Source organism: Podarcis erhardii, assembly GCF_964252035.2.
Source record: "Podarcis erhardii genome assembly, chromosome: 2".
Classification (NCBI taxonomy): domain Eukaryota; kingdom Metazoa; phylum Chordata; class Lepidosauria; order Squamata; family Lacertidae; genus Podarcis; species Podarcis erhardii.
Window position 1 is genome coordinate 11429907 of NC_138498.1, and position 18963 is coordinate 11448869.

Genomic DNA, 18963 nt, shown 5'->3' on the forward strand with positions numbered 1-18963 from the left:
ATGTGGTGGACATGTAAAAGGGTAAAAGAGTATTGGGAAATGATCTATAATGAATTGAAAAAATGTTTAAAAGTACTCCCCCCCCCCAAAACAGAGTCCTTTGCTGGCGTCTAATGATGGCACCAGCCGAACCTCCCTGGGGAGAGCATTCCATAAATGTGGAGCGACTGCAGGAAAGGCCGGTTCTCATGTTGCTACCGTCCAGACCTTTCTCAAAGGAGGCGCTAATTAATTTCAAAACTAAACCCTAATGGAGAGAGAGAGAGAGAGAGAGAGAGAGAGAGAGAGAGAGAGAATGACAAGAGGAGGAGTTGTCAGGAACATATTTTGTATGGAACTCTTGAGAGGGATGTTCATTTATTTTTATTTTTTAAGTTTTTATATATTTTTTATTAAAGATTTCTTAGTTTACAAAAATACGTGCATTGTTTCTTTTTTCAAGTTCAGTGGTGCCTCGCAAGACGAAATTAATCCGTTCCATGAGTCTCTTCGTCTAGCGGTTTTTTCGTCTTGCAAAGCAAGCCCATTGACAGCTTAGCGGATTAGCGCTATTAGCAGCTTAGCGGATACGCGGATAAGCGGCTTAGCGGCTCAGAAAAAGGGGAAAAACAGGGGGGAAAACCCGCAGGAACTTGCAAGACATTTTCGTCTTGCGAAGCAAGCCCATAGGGAAATTCGTTTTGCGAAGCGCCTCCAAAACGGAAAACCCTTTCGTCTAGCGGGTTTTCCGTCTTGCGAGGCATTCGTCTTGCGGGGCACCACTGTTTATGAGAGCATGGAACATAGTGAGCAAGAGAGAAAGATATATGCAAGACAGTGAGAATGACATGGAACTGGGTGGGTATGTCTCCACTATTACTGTAATCTAGTGCACTGTCATGGTTTCCCTCAAGAAACCCTGGGAACCGTAACCCCATGACAGGATTAAGACGTTCACCCAGGAATGCTTAGCATTGCCACAAAACGACCATTCTCAGGAAACCCCAAGAACACTTAAAGCATGAAAAAATAATAATTCCTCGGGTTTGTAGCATAGCCACAACCTCTGATTCTCTTTGGGTGTTTCTTAAATGACGGCCTTGTATCTGAAATGTAACCTCTCCTCACGCCCAGCACCATCTTGCAGTGTGTCCCTGTGGAGTGTTTGTCATGACAAGCATTGTCACGCTGCGTCCAGTTATTCCTTGCAGGTGGGAACACTTAGGTTGTGTCACAGCATGAGTGTGACCTGCACATTTGGAACCAGTGGAAGGCATTCCGCCGCCTGAGGCAAAGGACAAGATGGCGCCTCACCACCTCCACCAATTCCATATACAGAAACCGACAAGAGGCGACAGAGATCACCCGCCACTATACTTGGGTGCAGCAGGCTAGTTTAGGGGGTGCAGGGCAGGCCGTGTGACACACGCCAATCCATCTTCTCCCAGCCTCTCATTATCTGCCGCCTGAAGCAGCTGCCTAACCCCACCTAATGACAGAGCCGGCCCTGTGCAGTGTATTGAAGCGCAGTCTTGCGTGTACTCTGCTTGTCTTCCCTCATTTTATTCCTTTCTCTGGCATCCCTGTTCGTTTATATCTGTTTGCAGTGTATGTTTCTGCCTGGGTAGCCTCAGAGCGGCAGATACCCTCTCTCTCATTTTCTTCCTTCGTGGTGTGTGTGTGTGTGTGTGTGTGTTTGTGGTGTTCTGTGGACTCTCTTCCTTCGAGCTCTGTAAGTGCAGATAGGAGACGGCTCTGTGGCCTTTCTTGGAAAGGCAGGGTGCAACACAAGGCTTTGTGGGAGGGAAGAAAAGCCTTGAGCCATCGCCGCACCGGCCCTGTGGTTTCCCTGCCCCTTGCACAGGGGCGGCTCCTGTTATGTAATATCAGCAGCCCCCAGCGAGACGAGGCGGGACACGCACTGTACAGCTCTGGCCACCTGGAGTCTGTGGGACCGACTGCTGCTGCAGCGATGGAAGCTCCTTGAGGGCCTTTTTCGAGCAGCCCTGGCCCGTCAAGGGAAAACGGCACCCACCCACCGCTTGGAAAACTGGGGGGTCCTTTCTCCTGCACATCCCAGAGGAGACCCTCTTCCCCCCCTTTTTGCTTCCTCGTCCACCCTCTCTGGCTGCACACCTGGCCCAGGCAGCTAGGAATTCCAGCAGGTAAGGAGCCATGCCGCCACTGCCTCAAAGGGTACCATTGTTTGCAGCCCTCTCTAGCAAGGCGGGGGCTATTTGTCTCCTTGGTTGCGTGGCCAGGTGAGAGAGAGGGGTGAAGACTGTAGCAGGAGCAAGAAGAGGGGGCAGGATCTCAAACCGAGCCGCTCTTCCTACAGAAGCCACCCCCCCCTTCTCAAATGAATGTTAGAAATTCTAGGGCCAGCCATTTCCCTGGCCCATGGGGTAGACAGGCATCACCTTCAAAACTCTCCCTCTACCCACCCCCAGAAAACTCTGGTTCCTGACAGAAGTCCCTCAAGCTCTCTGCATGTCAGGTCCTTCACTATTTTGGGCAGGTAGCTTTTTCAGAAGGACTTAACTCATACAACATGGGCTCCAGGGACTTTTTTTGTGTTTGCGTCTCATGATGAGGAGCAAAGAAGCTTCTTTCCCTCAGCTGACCATATCCAGTGTTGAAGTTGCAGGTCCGTTTATGGGGTGTTTTGATCAGGAACCTTAATGGCTTGTTCCCGTTGAGTCTCTTTTTTTCTGAGCAACTGTGTCTCATTTTGCAAGGGAAAATGTAATTATTTCCTGAACCCCCGGGGTGGAAGGGAGCAGAACATTTGTACATACAAATGACGCACACCAAGGTCACATTTGCACCATGCTCTTAAAGCACTATTGCACCTCTTTAATGGTTGCACAGAATCCTGGGAACTGTAGTTTGTTAAGGGTTCTGTTCTCACAGAGCTACTGTTCCCAGCAACCTTAAGAAACTACAGTTTCCAGTATTCCCTGCGGCTTTGAATATATGGTCTGACTGTGGCATTAGGCTGCAGCATTCTCCTGTGGGGCAGAGAGGTAATTTTAGACTCTGGGTTATGATGTTAAATGGCCGTGTGTATTTGCTTGCTGCAAAATATTTGTAAACTAGACTTTGCTTGCTGCAGTTGTTGGCAGTGGTGTAGCGTGGCGGGTGCAGGGGGGCCGGCCGCACCGGGCGCAACATCTGGGGGTTAGGGATAGGGTTAGGGGGCGCAAATCCAGGGTTAGGGGGCGCAAATTACTTGCCTTGCCCCGGGTGCTGACAACCCACGCTACGCCACTGGTTGTTGGTGCACACACATACACACACACACACACACACACACACACACCCTGCACCCGTTCATTCTGCACGGGCATTTTTGAAGTGTGCAGGTTCACTTGCAAACAGCCAGCAACAAGCAGCCTTGTGCACAAACACAACTCAGCAATACAGAACCAGACAGATGAAGAGAAGCATCCTTCACCTATTCCAGGTCTTGTGCGTGTACATTTGTGTTGCAAGCCAACACAACCAGCCTGTGTGAGGATGAAAGAAAGCGGCTGTCACAGCCGTTATAACAGCGGGGGTGGGAAGTTGGGCATTTGCAAAAGGAAACATCCCCATACCTCTTGAGCTGGGCTATGCAATTGCTTCATGCATGCTTGTGAAGGCATTTTCCTCCCCCCCCCCCCATATTATGATGCAAGATCACCTGTGGGAATCCTGGAGTAAGCACAAACTTTTGGGTCCATGATAGATGGAAGTTGTTTAGGGAGGTGTGTAGCTGGCCACCTCTCTCTGGAATGAGCCACCCGGGGTTAATTTGAATCCAGGGCTGAGGTGCAGGTAATGGATTTGGGTGTTGTGGCTCAGGGTCCCTCCAGACTGATGGAGGCGCAGGTCAATTCTGTATCCAGGACAGCTGTCTACCAACTCCATCTGGTACCTGCCCGCGGACTGTCTCGCCAGAGTGGTGCATGCTCTAGTTATCTCCCGCTTGGACTACTGCAATGCGCTCTACGTAGGGCTACCTTTGAAGGTGACTTGGAAATTACAACTAATCCAGAATGCGGCAGCTAGACTGGTGACTGGGGGCGGCCGCCGAGACCATATAACACCGGTCTTGAAAGACCTACATTGGCTCCCAGTACGTTTCCGAGCACAATTCAAAGTGCTGGTGTTGACCTTTAAAGCCCTAAACGGCCTCGGTCCAGTATACCTGAAGGAGCGTCTCCACCCCCATCATTCTGCCCAGACGCTGAGGTCCAGCGCCGAGGGCCTTCTGGCGGTTCCCTCATTGCGAGAAGCAAAGCTACAGGGAACCAGGCACAGGGCCTTCTCGGTAGTGGCACCTTCCCTGTGGAACGCCCTCCCATCAGATGTCAAAGCGATAAATAACTACCTGACATTCAGAAGACATCTTAAGGCAGCCCTGTTCAGGGAAGTTTTTAATCTGTGATATTTTAGTGTATTTTTGGTTTTCATGGAAGCCGCCCAGAGTGGCTGGGGAAACCCAGCCAGATGGGCGGGGTACAAATAATAAATAATTATTATTATTATTATTATTATTATTATTATTATTATTATTTGGGGTGTTTTCTTGCAGCATATCCCTGACACAATAACAGGGTGTTGGTCTTATTCTGCTTTATTAGCTGTGATTTTCTTATTTATTTCACAATATTTACTGCTTGATTGCCATAAAGCATCAAAGCGGTTTAGAAAAAAGGAATAAATTTAAAAATAAGTGGAAAAACCAGTTAAAAACAACTATTTAAACCACTCAAAAATAATAGAAATCAACAAGCTAAAAAAACCACAATTAAAACACGTGCCAGCTAGCCTTTTCTAAACAAAAACATATTTTTAGCAAAGAGAACAGTGAAGGCTGCTGCCTGATGTCAATAGGAAAGGAGATCCATGATGCTTTCCCGGTGCTATTGCTGTTTGGAGGGGCTATTGTGCAATAAAAGTGAGACAACCCGATCCCTCAGATTTTTGTGGTATGAAAAGTTATGGGATTTCAGCGCATGTACTGGTGGGAAATGAAGCAGTATAACTGCCCAAAGACTTTTGCAAGAGCAAATAGAATTGAAGGTGGGGTTGTGTCTGACAGCCCTGACAGCAGCACGAACACAAATCATCACAAACGCCCTATAGAAAATATGTCTCTTGAGTCTGGGAATGCGTGAGGTACATGAGCCAGAGCAATGTAGTGGAGCACTGGATTTGTGTGTGAGATTCAAAGCCTTGCTTAGCTATGAAGTCCTGTGGGTTACCTTAACCAAGTTAGTTTGAATAACGTTGACTAGAGAGATAGAGAGATGGTAGTGTTTGTTGGCATGGCAGAGAGAAAGACACAAATACTCACAGAGAAAGAGAGAGAGGGAGAGGGAGAGGGAGAAAGAATGAGAGAGACTTATATATAGTGCTTTTTTCTACAAAAAAAATGTTTAGGGGTACTCTCATTTTGACTCAAGAAAATCACCACTTTATAGTTCAAATCGGGGGAAATAAATACAGATTCACAAAATGTTTAGGGGTATGCACCCCGCTGTGTCCCCGGCCCCCCAGAAAAAAGCACTGCTTGTATACATAAATGTATATTAAACTGTTTGGTTTCTATCATTGCCCTTTTGCCTCTGCTGAAGAAGTTATTTCTTATTTCAGAAACCTGCAAAACTTATTTATCCAGAGGCAGCAGCAGCAAGCCAAAAGGAACATTTGTGTGCATTGCATAAAGCAAAACCTCTCTCAAACCGCTTTCAACCCTCCTAAAAATTGTAGCTGGGCTCCTGGCAGATTGGTCCTGGCAAATCGTAAGGAGGATTTTACCAGTACCCTTCTCCCTCAGGCTAGCAGATGTGTTGATGTTATGCTAAAAGGCCACCCTAAGCTCCTTGGAAGATGGCAGGAATAAAAAGGAGTGCCTTTGAGCATGTTCAGAGTGCCTTCCATGCGCTCCCAACCCCTCATCTGCAGTTTGGGTCCGACAGGTCCTATTTTACATGTTAAGTGTACAGGGTAGGGGGTTTCGGACCTTGTTTATTTCCCCTTTATGGTTTGTGGTGGTGCATTAATCTACATGATCCAAACTGTCTAGTCAACCTGCTTGCCGGAGGTGTCATTGTGTGATAGGAATGTGACTTTGTGTGTGTGTGTGTGTGTGTGTGTGTGTGTGGAGGTCCCTCTGTTAACATGGAAGTTTTAACTTGACTGTCTTGCAAGTCTGATCTGTTTCTTTCTCCTGAGTAGGCTTCTTCTGTGTTTTGTGTTTTGTTTTTTAAAAAAAAATTATTAAGATTTTGGAAATTACAAAAAGAAAAATTAAGCATACAAAAACAGAAACAAAAACAAAAACACTACATAAAACATTAAATTAACAAAACAAAACAAAAACAATTAAAAACACTTCCAATATTTTCGATCTTAACTTTCATACACTTGTTTCATTGACTTCCTCAACGCCTCCCTTTTTGTATTCCACTTCAATTAACTATTTCAGCAAGTCCTTTCCATCTTCATCTATTTTCTGTCTTATAGTTAATTTTAACATATTGTAACCTAGTTTTTCCCCTTTTAATGCATTAACAATCTATCTGTACCTAGTTCCTTCAAACATTTCTGCCAAAGCCATATACAGTAGCTTCATTCCACCTTTTTTCTAAAGCTCCTTAATTTTACAGTATTTCTGTAAATAATCTTTAAATTTTTTCCAATCTTCTTCCACCGACTCTTCTCCCTGGTCTTGGATTCTGCCAGTCATTTCCGCCAGTTCCATATAGTCCATCAACTTCATCTGCCATTCTTCCCGGGTGGGTAAATCTTGTGTCTTCCAGTACCTCGCGATGAGTATTCTTGCTGCTGTTGTGGCTTCTTCTGATCTTCTTGTACCATATCACTCCTCTCTGCCATGCTGTGTCCTCCTGTGTTGTGCGCAGTGGCGTCTGTCAATAGCACCACAAATTACTCCCTGCCCACTCTGTGTTGGTGGAGATGGGCAGCACACACACACTACCTGGGTGGTATGGTGGTATGAGAACATTCCAAAATGTGTGTGTGTTTCTCTGTGCATGTATATTCCACATAGAAATATGAATAACAGACGTGTGTGTTCATGTATGCATGGACACATGTTCTAGTCTAATGCCCTCTCCTGGATAGAACCAGAAGTCTTTGCGTTATATCTGCTTTCTGTTGTAGATGATTTTTATTGGTTTTACATATAATCACATTACGTAACATTGTACCCTCTTATTTTAACGCTTTGGCTCAACTGAGCCTAAGGACTTCCCTCCCTTCCCGTCTGTTGGTTTACAAAATTAAACTTTACATCTTTACATTTCTCTTCGTTTCCTATCCTTGTTATAAAAGGTAAAGGGACCCCTGACCATTAGGTCCAGTTGTGGCTGACTCTGGGGTTGCGGCGCTCATCTCGCTTTATTGGCTGACGGAGCCAGTGTACAGCTTCCAGGTCATGTGGCCAGCATGACTAAGCTGCTTCTGGCGAACCAGAGCAGTGCATGGAAACGCCGTTTACCTTCCCACCGGAGTGGTACCTATTTATCTACTTGCACTTTGACAGGCTTTCGAATGGCTAGGTTGGCAGGAGCAGGGACCGAGCAACAGAAGCTCACCCCGTTGCGGGGATTCGAACCGCTGACCTTCTGATCGGCCAGTCCTAGGCTCTGTGGTTTAACCCACAGCACCATCCTTGTTATATCATTACCTAAAATATTATATTACTCAACCTGAACAGGTAGCAATTTCATCTTACAAATCTTCAGATAATCCTGCTAATGGTGTTAATTGCTTACAGTTGTCCTTCCAATATAATATAAATTTGTTCCAGTCCTTTTGGAATGCTTGGTCTCGCTGGTTCCGGATTCTTCCCGTCACTTTCGCCAGTTCTGCAAAGTCCATCTACTTCATCTGCCACTCTTCTTCTGTTGGTAACTCCTGTTGTTTCCATCTTTGGGCTAACAAAATTTTTGCCACAGTTGTTGCATATAAGAACAATTCTTTATCTTGTCTCGGTAGCTCTCTACCCACTATACCCAATAAGAAAGCTTCTGGTTTTTTAACAAAAGTGTTTTTAAACATTTTCTTTAACTCATTATATATCATTTCCCAGAAAGTTTTTACCTCTTTACATGTCCACCACATGTGGTGAAAAGTACCTTCCTTTTCCTTACATTTCCTTACAGTTCATTTTTTGTTCTATACATTTTAGCCAGTGTTATAGCTGCGTTCTGGGCCACAGAACTCTCTGCACTGCTTCGCTTTCTGCCCTGGCGACAGAGTGGGAGTCATTCCCTCCTATCAATGTGTGGGTCCTATATGTAACTCTGGGTACGTGTGCATCAAGCATACACATGTCATTCAGATCTTACACACCTGGGGCCATTGTAAGCAGGTTCCACCTGAATAAAGGCTCTGCATGTGTGTCTAGGACAGGGGTGGAGATCTCAGAACTCTTCTCAGGCCACAAATCCACTCTCTGCGCTACTCATGGCCACGGCTTTCCACCGCAGATGTTTTGGCCTGGCTGGAAAGTATCCTTGATCTCTGATGGTGCCTTTTGCCTGTCCAGATGGAAGATAGAGAGTGTTGTTTGAGTGTGTATCTACAAACTAGCCTACTGTACAAAGGTAAAAATTACATTCATAGCTCCACCTACTTTTGCCTATGGCTCCGCCTACCATTCTGGAATGATGTGGCCCCTGAAAGGCTTCACAGAAGGGGATGTGGCCCTCGGTATTGTCTCTCCAGGGTCTCAAGCCAGGAGATGTTTTCCCCATCACCTATAACCAGACCCTGCTAACACGACTCTGGTTGTTGCTGGACTCTCTCCAGTTCCCATCAGCCTCAGTTGTCATGTGCAATAGTCAGAGATGATGGGAGGTGTAGTTCAGTAGCAGTTGGAAGGACCACAGGTCTCCCACCTGTTTAAACTGCAGACATTGGGGATTGAGTCTGGCAGCTCAGACATGCAAAGCATGGGTTTATGACAGAGCCATGGGGCCAATTTCCAAACGCCTGGTGTGGCTGGTACACCACCCTCTGAGAAGTGGGAAGGGAAGTCTTGCCCCATTCGGGGGAATCTTTGGTTGTGCCAGAGATGAGCTTGTTTAGAATGGAGGAGCCTTGCTTAGCATGAGAGCCACATTCTGTGCTGGGTAAAGCTATGTACCAGTGATCGGCCAGAAGCAAAAATGGGCAGAGCAAGTAGTGCAAATCGTCTTTCTACCGGCTGATTTTCAGCCATGCAAAAGCCAGAGGTTTCAACATACACCCACACCCCTCTGTCTTCCTTCCAGACAAGTGAGAGGCATGATTGCAGTTCAGTAACATATTCCAGCCAGGCAGAAATACATGGCGTGTGAAGCAGAGGCGTGTGGCCTGGGGGCTTGGGGAGAGGGGTAGTAGACTGGGGAGAGCCAGTGTGGTGTAGTGGTTAAGAGCGGTAGACTCGTAATCTGGTGAACTGAGTTTGATTCCCTGCTCCTCCACATGCAGCTGCTGGGTGACCTTGGGCCAGTCACACTTCTTTGAAGTCTCTCAGCCCCACTCACCTCACAGAGTGTTTGTTGTGGGAGAGGAAGGGAAAGGAGCCGCTTTGAGACTCCTTAGGGTAGTGATAAAGCGGGATATCAAATCCAAACTCTTCTTCTTCTTCCTGAGAGTTGGAGAAAGAGACTTGTAGGGCTACATCTGAACCTTAGAAGACCAAAGGTTCCTCACACCGGGTTTAATCCAACCCTTAAAAAACCAACCCTAATGTAGGGAACAACCAGCACACCATGTGATAATGAATGCCACAAGTCAGCAAGAACTAAGAACCACCTTACTGAGTCTAGCTTCACATCATTGTCAAAAGATTCTGGTAGACACATAACACAATTGCTCATCCCCTGTTGTTTGGGCCCAGGATCTGGTGTTCAGAGGTATTCTGCATCTGCATTTGGTGTTCCATTTTGCACCCATAATGCTGGCAGTTTTTGTGTCCTCCATCGCCTCTTTGTTTTCCTAACTTGCCAGATTACCGTATTTTTCGCTCTATAAGACGCACCAGACCACAAGACACACCTAGTTTTTGGAGGAGGAAAACAAGAAAAAAAAAAATTCTGAATCTCAGAAGCCAGAACAGCAAGAGGGATCACTACGCAGTGAAAGCAGCAATCCCTCTTGCTGTTCTGGCTTCTGGGATAGCTGCGCAGCCTGCATTCGCTCCATAAGACGCACACACATTTCCCCTTACTTTTTAGGAGGGAAAAAGTGAGTCTTATAGAGCAAAAAATACGGTACCTATTCTTAGGATGGGAGAAACGAATTGGGGAATTTGTAGTTTAGAAATCCCGCTGAAGCCTTGCTCATATTAATATATTTTCTCTCCCCCGTCACCACCATTGGCCTCAGAAGACTTGAGGTGTCTCAGGAGCTCTGGGTGTGGGGTTTCCCCCCCCTCTTCTTCTTCTTATGCAACATCCCAGCAGAGGATCGGAAATTGCAGGGCCAGTCTCTGTCGAAATGCGCACGGGAAAAGCAAAGGGCGAGAGGCGATAGCAGACCACAGAGAGAGGTTCCGGGGTGGGGTAGGCGGGAGGAAGAGAGCAGAGCAGTTTCAGATCCTTGGGGCCTCCCACAATAACAGTACTTTGCCTATGAGCACATCACACACCAGAAATGTCCCCAGGGAGAAGGAGCGCACCACAGTTACATTGGAGAGCATGGCCAGAGCGATGGATGGCTCAAATCAACGAAGGGTGGGGGCATCACAAATGCAACACAGACACATACAGAGGCTGCTGGGCTTGAAGACTCCAGCCTAGTGGTTCTTTTTTATTTATTTATAATATTTTATTAAATTTTATCAAAGAAAAAAGTTACATAAAGAAAAACACAAAGCATATAAGCATACAAAAAAAACCAGCAGAATACAAAAACAAAACAAGCAATTAACATCTATAAAAAAAGAAAAAGACCAAAAGACAAAGAAAAAATTAAAACACTAAAAAAAAGGATTCAGAAGGTTAAAAATAAAAATCCCTCTCTTTAATTTCTTACCATTCATAAACCTATTTTCTTGACTTCCTCACACCCCCTTTCTTGTATTCCAGTTTAAAATTGATTAGCAAATTCCTTCTTATTAATTTTATCCTTAATTGTCTTTCTTCACATATTGTTTGTTCCTAATTTTCATCTAATATCTATCCCTTCTTTCATATTCTTATTTTACCTTTTTTACTAGAACCCATTCATTTCATTTCAATGTCATCAACATTCAAAAATTTTACAGCCTAGTGGTTCTCAACCTGTGGGTCCCCAGATGTTCTTGGACTACAACTCCCATCATCCCTGAGCTCTGGCCTTGCTAGCTAGGGGTGATGGGAGTTGTAGTTCAACAACATCTGGGGACTCACAGGTTGAGAAAGGCTGCGAATCTAGCATGAGATGTGTAGTGGACCAGCACAGATGTCTTTTCCATTGTGCTTTCATGAAGATTTGTGCTTACGATGGTGCTGGGGTAGCTACCATTGACCCCACTTCCGATACTGTTTACACCTGCAAAAGTTTTGGGGCGAGCGTACTGCTTCAGCTCCAATCAGTGCAATCCCATGACATCCCCCTGAAATCTTGGAACTTTTAACAATGAGAGATTCATTCTACTCCATATTTCTAAATTTCTTTTTACCTCAAGCCAAAAAAATTTCATAGTTATTTTTAAATAGGTTTATATTTCTTGATGTTAACCAAATCTTGGAACTTTTCATACCACAAATATTCTTGGCAGTGGGGAGGGAGGGGTTGGAAGAGCAATATTTCAGATAACAATTGTTTTGAAAAAGATGCCCAAATCCCTGCACTCCAATCACATGAGTAGACTGTGGTTTTTAATAGTTCTGCCTAATCCCTCTCCCTCCTGCTGTTGGCAAGGAAATGGAATTTTTAAAAGCCTTACATAGCATAAGGTGCATTAGCCAGATGGGCGAGGTGGAAATAATGAAATTATCATTAAATTATTATTAACTGATTGCAGTCACGTGGTACGATTTTACTACAGTGCAATGGGTGGTCCCAAACTAAGCTAAATTTCTGTTTTTGACTGACTGACTCCAGCTACGAAAGCTGAAGCTGCTGAACGCTCCCTTGAGCTGGGATATTGTTTAGGGCAGGCTTCTTCAACCTCAGACCTCCAGATGTTTTGAGAGTTCCCATCATCCCTGACCACTGGTCCTGCTAGCTAGGCCAAAAACATCTGGAGGGCCGAGGTTGAGGAAACCTGGTTAGGGGGTTGTGCTGCTGCTATGTATACTTTTTTTATATCTTTATTTTCAGATACTATGATTTATATGGAGATCGTTCAGTTGGGTTGTGTACTTTCTGATGTGTTTTATTTCATGGTTTATGACTACTTTTGCTATGTTTGTAATTATGTAAATCTTTTCGCATTGTAAGCCGCTTTGAGCATGGTTTTAACTATGGAAAGGCGGCCTACAAATAAGACGATGATTATTGTTATGTACTGAAGTTCTCACCCTGGGCCAGCAGGGGGATACTGTAGATAGTTCAGGTCCACATATGCAAATAAGGGATCGAAAGTGACGTTCAGTGATTGGATAGTTACAGAAGGTTGTTACAGTTACGTTGTACTGGAGCTCTATATAAGCAGGCTGACTGAACCCTTCAGTTCAGTTCTGTTCTGACCTGTGAATAAACAAGAGCTGTTTGGAGATCGCTGTGTCGTCTGATATGTTCACCCACAATTTAACAATTATTGTTCCACTTTCATTGTGCTATAGAGCATGGGCGCTCCTCCAAATGGCAATAATGTGGTAACACTGGAAAATCATCACCTGACATATAATAAAGGAGAAGGATTTGTAGGTGGTTCAGGATAACTCCAGCGATGATGAACTATTATTGTGTCAGCAGCATGTTGCAGTCCAAAGGGGACCCTTGGGCTATTTTCTACTCTGTTCTGATTGGCAATGGCTCTCCAGAATCTCAGGCAAAGGAAGGACTTCACCATCACCCGCTGGTGCTGCTGTTGTCGTTTCTCAACTTGAGATGCCAGCAGTTGAACTTGGAATTTTCTGCATGTAAAGCACATGCTCCGTGTTCTTCAGCCTTGAGCCCATCAGCAGCACTCATCCTAGCCAATGGGCAAGGATTATAGGAGTTGTTGTAATCCAACAGCATGCAACTACATCATGCAACACTGCTCTGGACTACCTCCCCTCCCCAAACTTATTTTCACAGAGCTTCTCTCACAGCCCCTCCCTGGACCTATTTTTTTTACTGCGCATTCATGATGATTTGTTCCCATGGTGCTATTGGAGCAGTCACATGCAATCTGTCAAGCTTCAGGGAATCAGCTTCCTCCCCTGTGGCAGTAGATAAGCAGAACAAAGGAAAAGGAGTCTTCTTACCAGTTAGAAACTTTAATAATCACAGTCAGAGAACAAAGAAGAACATCTCCTAGAAATGGCGGTGCTCCCAATTAAAGATTACACTCCCTTCTGTCCCTATTAATCTACGTCACTTCTACATCTTGTAATCTGAGCTTGTACCCTCTGTGCTTTCTGTTCTGCCACTTTCTGAGATCTCTGTGATTTTGGAGAAGCGGTGTGAATGCTGTCCAGAGACTGTGAATCTGTTAACCCGCTCTTTTCCAGTGTTTATTCTCTCAGCTGTTCCCCATCCAGTATTTCCCAGCTTCTTCCTTCTGATCTCTGTCCCTCTGCTAACCGCTGTTCCAAACCTATACTGTCCTCCTGCTCCTGGGAAAATTCATGATCCGGAGCAGGGGGAGGGGGAGGCTCCCACCATTCCTCCTCAGTGTAGCCCTCCTCAGCATGGTCCCTGACACAATCTTGCTTTCAATACAGTTTGTGCCTGTAAACGTTTTGGGGATGTCACATTGTTTCACTTGCAATCTGTGTATATCCCATAGCTTCCTGCTGAAACCCCATCACTTTTTCTACCACAAACGCTCTGGTTTATTTTTGTCCCGCTTTTGTTGCACTATAGCCCCCCTTGGACAGCACTAACGTTGTAGCGTTGGGGAATCATCACAGAGCAAACTAAAGCAGAACAAATCTATGGCCGATGCACTATTATTGTGTCAAGAACATGTTGCAGAATACAGCCACAATAATAATAATAAAAAAACCAGTCTGGAGGGGCCCTCAAAGGCCTGGTTTAACAGTCATTCTTTCTTCCCAGAGAATGCTGGGAGTATTGTAGTTGTTGGCGATCTCTAACCAAAAATGCGCAGAAAGCTTTGACCCCCAAGACCCTTTGGAGGCTAAGACTGGTGGTTGTTGGTACAATGGTTGCCAAAACAGCAAAATGTCCTGTGGCAGGGCTCTAAGGATAGCCTTGGGAATTTTATTGCGGTGGTATTAGTGTTTGTGAGCCAGCACTCATGGAAGCTTTTTATGCCACAATATTCAAAGACTTCAAAGGGCCACAGGAATCTTTTCATAGAATTGTGTTGTTGTTTAGTCGTTTAGTCGTGCCCGACTCTTCGTGACCCCATGGACCAGAGCACGCCAGGCACTCCTGTCTTCCATTGCCTCCTGCGATTTGGTCAAACTCATGTTAGTAGCTCATAGAATTGTAGAATCATAGAATTGTAGAGTTGGAAGGGACCACAAGAGTCATCAGTGCCTGCAATGCCAGAATCTTTCTTCCCATGTGGGGCTCAAACCCACAACCCTGAGATTAAAGAGGCCCGTGCTCTCCTGACTGAGCTGTCCAGGAGTCCTTTATAATGAAGGCTCCATTTTTTCCTTACAACAGACTACATAGCTATTCCTCTGCGATTTGTCACAGTAGTAACATGAAAGTTGTGGCTATGCCTCCATAGATAAGCCAGTCTACCAGCTCCATTCGGTACGCCAGCTGAGACCCTACCTGCCCATGCACTGTCTTGCCAGAGTGGTTCATGGACTGGTTATCTCCTGCTTGGAGTACTGCAACACACTCTACATAGGGCTACCTTGGGAGGTGACTTGGAAACTACATCTAATCCAGAACGTGGCTGCCAGACTAGTGACTGGGAGCAGCCTCTGGGACCGTAGAACACTGGTCCTAAAGGATCTTCACTGGCTCCCAGTACATTTCTGAGCACAATTCAAAGTGTTGGTGCTGACCTTTAAAGCCCGAAATAGCTTTGGCCCTGAAGGAGCATCTTCACCCCCATCATTCAGCTCGTACACTGAGATTTCAGTTCCGAGGAGGGCCTTCTGGCAGTTCCCTCACTGCGAGAAGTGAGGTTACAGGGAACCAGGCAGAGGGCCTTCTCGGTAGCCACCCTGTGGAACGCCCTCCCATTATGTCAAGGAAATAAACAACCATTTGACTTTTAGAAGACGTCTGAAGGCAGCCCTGTTTTAATGTTTGATGTTGTATTGTGTTTTAATTTGTTGGAAGCCGCCCAGAGTGGCCGGGGGAACCCAGTCAGATAGGTGGTGTAAAAATAAATAAATAATGATGATGATTATCTTGACAGTGGATGGGTTTAATGGTCGCACTGTCTTCTAGGCAACCAGCTAGGGGCCACACATCAGTGTAGGGATAGAGGGGAAAGTGGGGAGAGCAATTAATGTGAATTCTACCTTTATACGGGTGGCGCTGTGGGTTAAAGCACGCGACAGGGTGAGCTCCCGTTTCTCGGTCCCTGCTCCTGCCAACCTAGCAGTTCGAAAGCATGTCAAAGTGCAAGTAGATAAATAGGTACCGCTCTGGCGGGAAGGTAAACGGTGTTTCCGTGTGCTGCTCTGCTTCGCCAGAAGTGACTTAGTCATGCTGGCCACATGACCCGGAAGCTCTACACCGGCTCCCTCGGCCAGTAAAGCGAGATGAGTGCCGCAACCCCAGAGTCGGTCACGACTGGACCTAATGGTCAGGGGTCCCTTTACCTTTACTTACCTTTATACAGTAGGCTACTTTCTATGCATTGCCAGTGTTCAAGAACAATTCCAGCCAGGCAAAAACATGCAAAGTAAGACTGGCTGGAGGGTGTGGCCTGTGGAGAGTCCCAAGGGCCAGAGAGCTAGGACTAGAGGGCCACATATGGCTCCCAGGTCTGAGGTTTCCCATCCCTGCTTTAGCACACAGGTTTTCTCAGTCCTCTCAAAGATGCCAGCTAGCTAGACAATGCTCAATGACTTCCCCAATTTAGCCACCTGGCAAGCGGAAGCGAACACAGCATGCGGCTGCCTAAGAGGTTTCTGCTGTCCCTGCGTGTGCCTTCCTTAGAGGAGCAATTTCAAATCCTTGGATGAGCAGGAAGCACTGACACGGTCCCACTCTGTATTTTATCTTTCTTGGCATATGCTTCCCCTCCCAGCTTCCTGCAGAAATATATATATATATATATTTATAAAATATTTATTAGGGTTTTTTATAAAAGAAATACAAAGATAATAAACAGCATTGCTTTGTTATAACAAAATTTCATAACTTCTTTGGACTTCCTCACGTCTCCCACTCCCACTTACATCGTTAATAATTTTTTCAAGCAAATTATCATCTTATTTGCAAATTTATAACCACTCAATTCAATATAGTGTAACAATTCTCCAACAAATTTTTGTTTCTCTTAATCTCATTTATCATCAATTTCCGATCCAATTTAGTGATGGCCAATTATTTATAACCAAGCATCCTTATTAACATTCCTCTAAATCACAATATTTTTGTAGATAAATCTTAAATTTCTTCCAATCTTCTTCAATCCTTTCTTCTCCCAGGTCTCGAATTCTGCCAGTCATCTCCGCCAGTTGCATATAGTCCATCAGCTGCATCTGCCATTCTTCCAGTGTGGGTAGATCTTGAGTTTTCCAGTTCTTAGCGATGAGTATCCTTGCTGCCATTGTTGCATACATAAAGAATGTTCTATCCTTCTTTAACACCTTCTGGCCGACAATACCCAGAAGGAAGGCCTCTGGTTTCTTAGTGAAGGTATACTTAAATACCTTTTTCAGAAACAGCTTCCTGCAGAAATATAGATAGCTTTGTAATCCACCAGGCTCTGGAGTGGGCAACAACATTTTGAAACAGTAGGCTCAATCCAGCAAAAGTTAGTCGTGGCTAAGTGTGGTTTTCGACTAAGGTCCGGGAATCAGCAAGTTTTTACATGAGTAGAGTGTGTCCTTTTATTTAAAATGCACCTCTAGGTTACTTGTGAGGCCTGCCTGATGTTTTTATATGAGTACAATGTGTGCTTTTATTTAAAATGCATCTTTGGGTTATTTGTGGGGCACAGGAATTTGTTCATTTCCCCCCCAAAATACAGTCTGGCCCCCCACAAGGTCTGAGGGACAGTGGACTGGCCCCCTGCTGAAAAAGTTTGCTGATCCCTGACTTAGAGGCTTGCCCCAAAGATAGCCAACATGCCTGACTCTCCCTCCCATTCCCCCCCTCCACCAAATTTTAATTTCTTCCTGGAATGAATGGCGATTTCCAAGCAGGCTGCTAATTTGTACGATCTACAAGGGGTATCCATTGAATTCATTTGAGGCTGGTTCGAAGGGCTGTGAGGGTGTGTGAAGAGCTGTCCTGCCCAAGTCTGGTTTGAAGACTGAGAAAGGAGAGGGGACTTGAAATTGCCCATCAACACTGTACACCCTCTCATTTACATCCAGCACACTTCCACCACTGCTATGGGAAACGATAGTGTGCATGGTGCTAGCCACAAATTATATCTATCTTCTCATTTCTTAGATAATACTGGATCTCTCCCTAAACCAGCTTCGAACCGAATGGGGGAAAAGAAAGACCTAACTGCATTTCAAGCTGGTAATTTCACGGCCTAGGACCCTCGTAGCTACGGGACCACCCCACGGAGAGCCTCAAGGTCCATAAATAGCAACACCCTAGTGGTCCCGGGCCCTAAGGAAGTTAGATTAGCTTCAACCAGAGCCAGGGCCTTTTCAACACTGGCTCCGGCCTGGGGGAACGCTCTGCCTCATGAGACCAGGGCCCTGCAGGATCTGATTTCTTTCCGCAGGGCCTGTAAGACAGAGTTGTTCCGCCTGGCCTTTGGCTTGGAGCCAATTTGATTCCCTCCCCCTCTTTCTTTTTTCCTTTTCCTTTCTCCTCCTGTGATGAGGCTGCGTTTTAATGTTTCAATATTTTAATTGTTGTATTTTAATCTTGTTTTTAAGTTGTATTTATTCAATTTGTTTTTATTATTGCTTGTTAGCCGCCCTGAGGCTGGCCTTGGCTGGAGAGGGCGGGGTATAAATAAAAATTATTATTATTAATGTGTACGCAGCCTTTGTGCTTGGGCAGCAGAGGGAGCAGCGGCAAAAGCTACCTGGCCACAGCCTTGCCCGCTACGGTGTGATATATTATAGCTGGGGTTGTGTTTTTATGGCTCAAAAGGGGAGAAGAGGCCTGGGAACACAGGACTGTGCATATTCCATGTGCAAAAACAGGGACGAATGTTGCAAAATTCATTCTTTTGTTAATCAAGGGGAGTGGTACATTTCCACCCTTAACCACAGGAAATCTTATTCAACAGCTCCTCAGGCTTCTGATGAAATTTCGCCCACTTATTTTTAAGCATACTTTTGCAACCATAAGGTCTAGTAACTTAGTGGTTGTTTTTTTTGGAGGGGGGGGGGAAAGCTTGGTATAGTACTGAGATTCTCGGAAATCCAGTAGCCAAAGAAGCATTCCTGGGCTTTCTCGGTGTGCGGTTCCCTGGAATCACAGAATATACAGTGGTACCTCGGGTTACATACGCTTCAGGTTACAGACGCTTCAGGTTACAGACTCTGCTAACCCAGAAATAGTACCTCGGGTTAAGAACTTTGCTTCAGTGTGAGAACAGAAAACGTGCGGCGGCAGTGGGAGGCCCCATTAGCTAAAGTGGTAAAAGGTAAAGGTAAAGGGACCCCTGACCATTAGGTCCAGTCGTGACTGACTCTGGGGTTGTGGTGCTCATCTCGCTTTATTGGCCGAGGGAGCCGGCGTACAGCTTCCAGGTCATCT

The 18963-nt window shown here is 45.5% G+C and overlaps 1 protein-coding gene across 1 annotated transcript in view; it reads left to right on the forward strand.

Moving 5' to 3' along the window:
* The first annotated feature begins 1875 nt into the window (after window positions 1–1875).
* Window positions 1876–18963, forward strand: part of NFE2 (nuclear factor, erythroid 2) — a 32597-nt gene continuing 15509 nt past the window's right edge. Inside the window, exon 1 of the mRNA XM_081848993.1 lies at window positions 1876–2144. The gene's annotated coding sequence lies outside the window, so the exon portion shown is untranslated. The remainder of the gene's footprint in view (window positions 2145–18963) is intronic.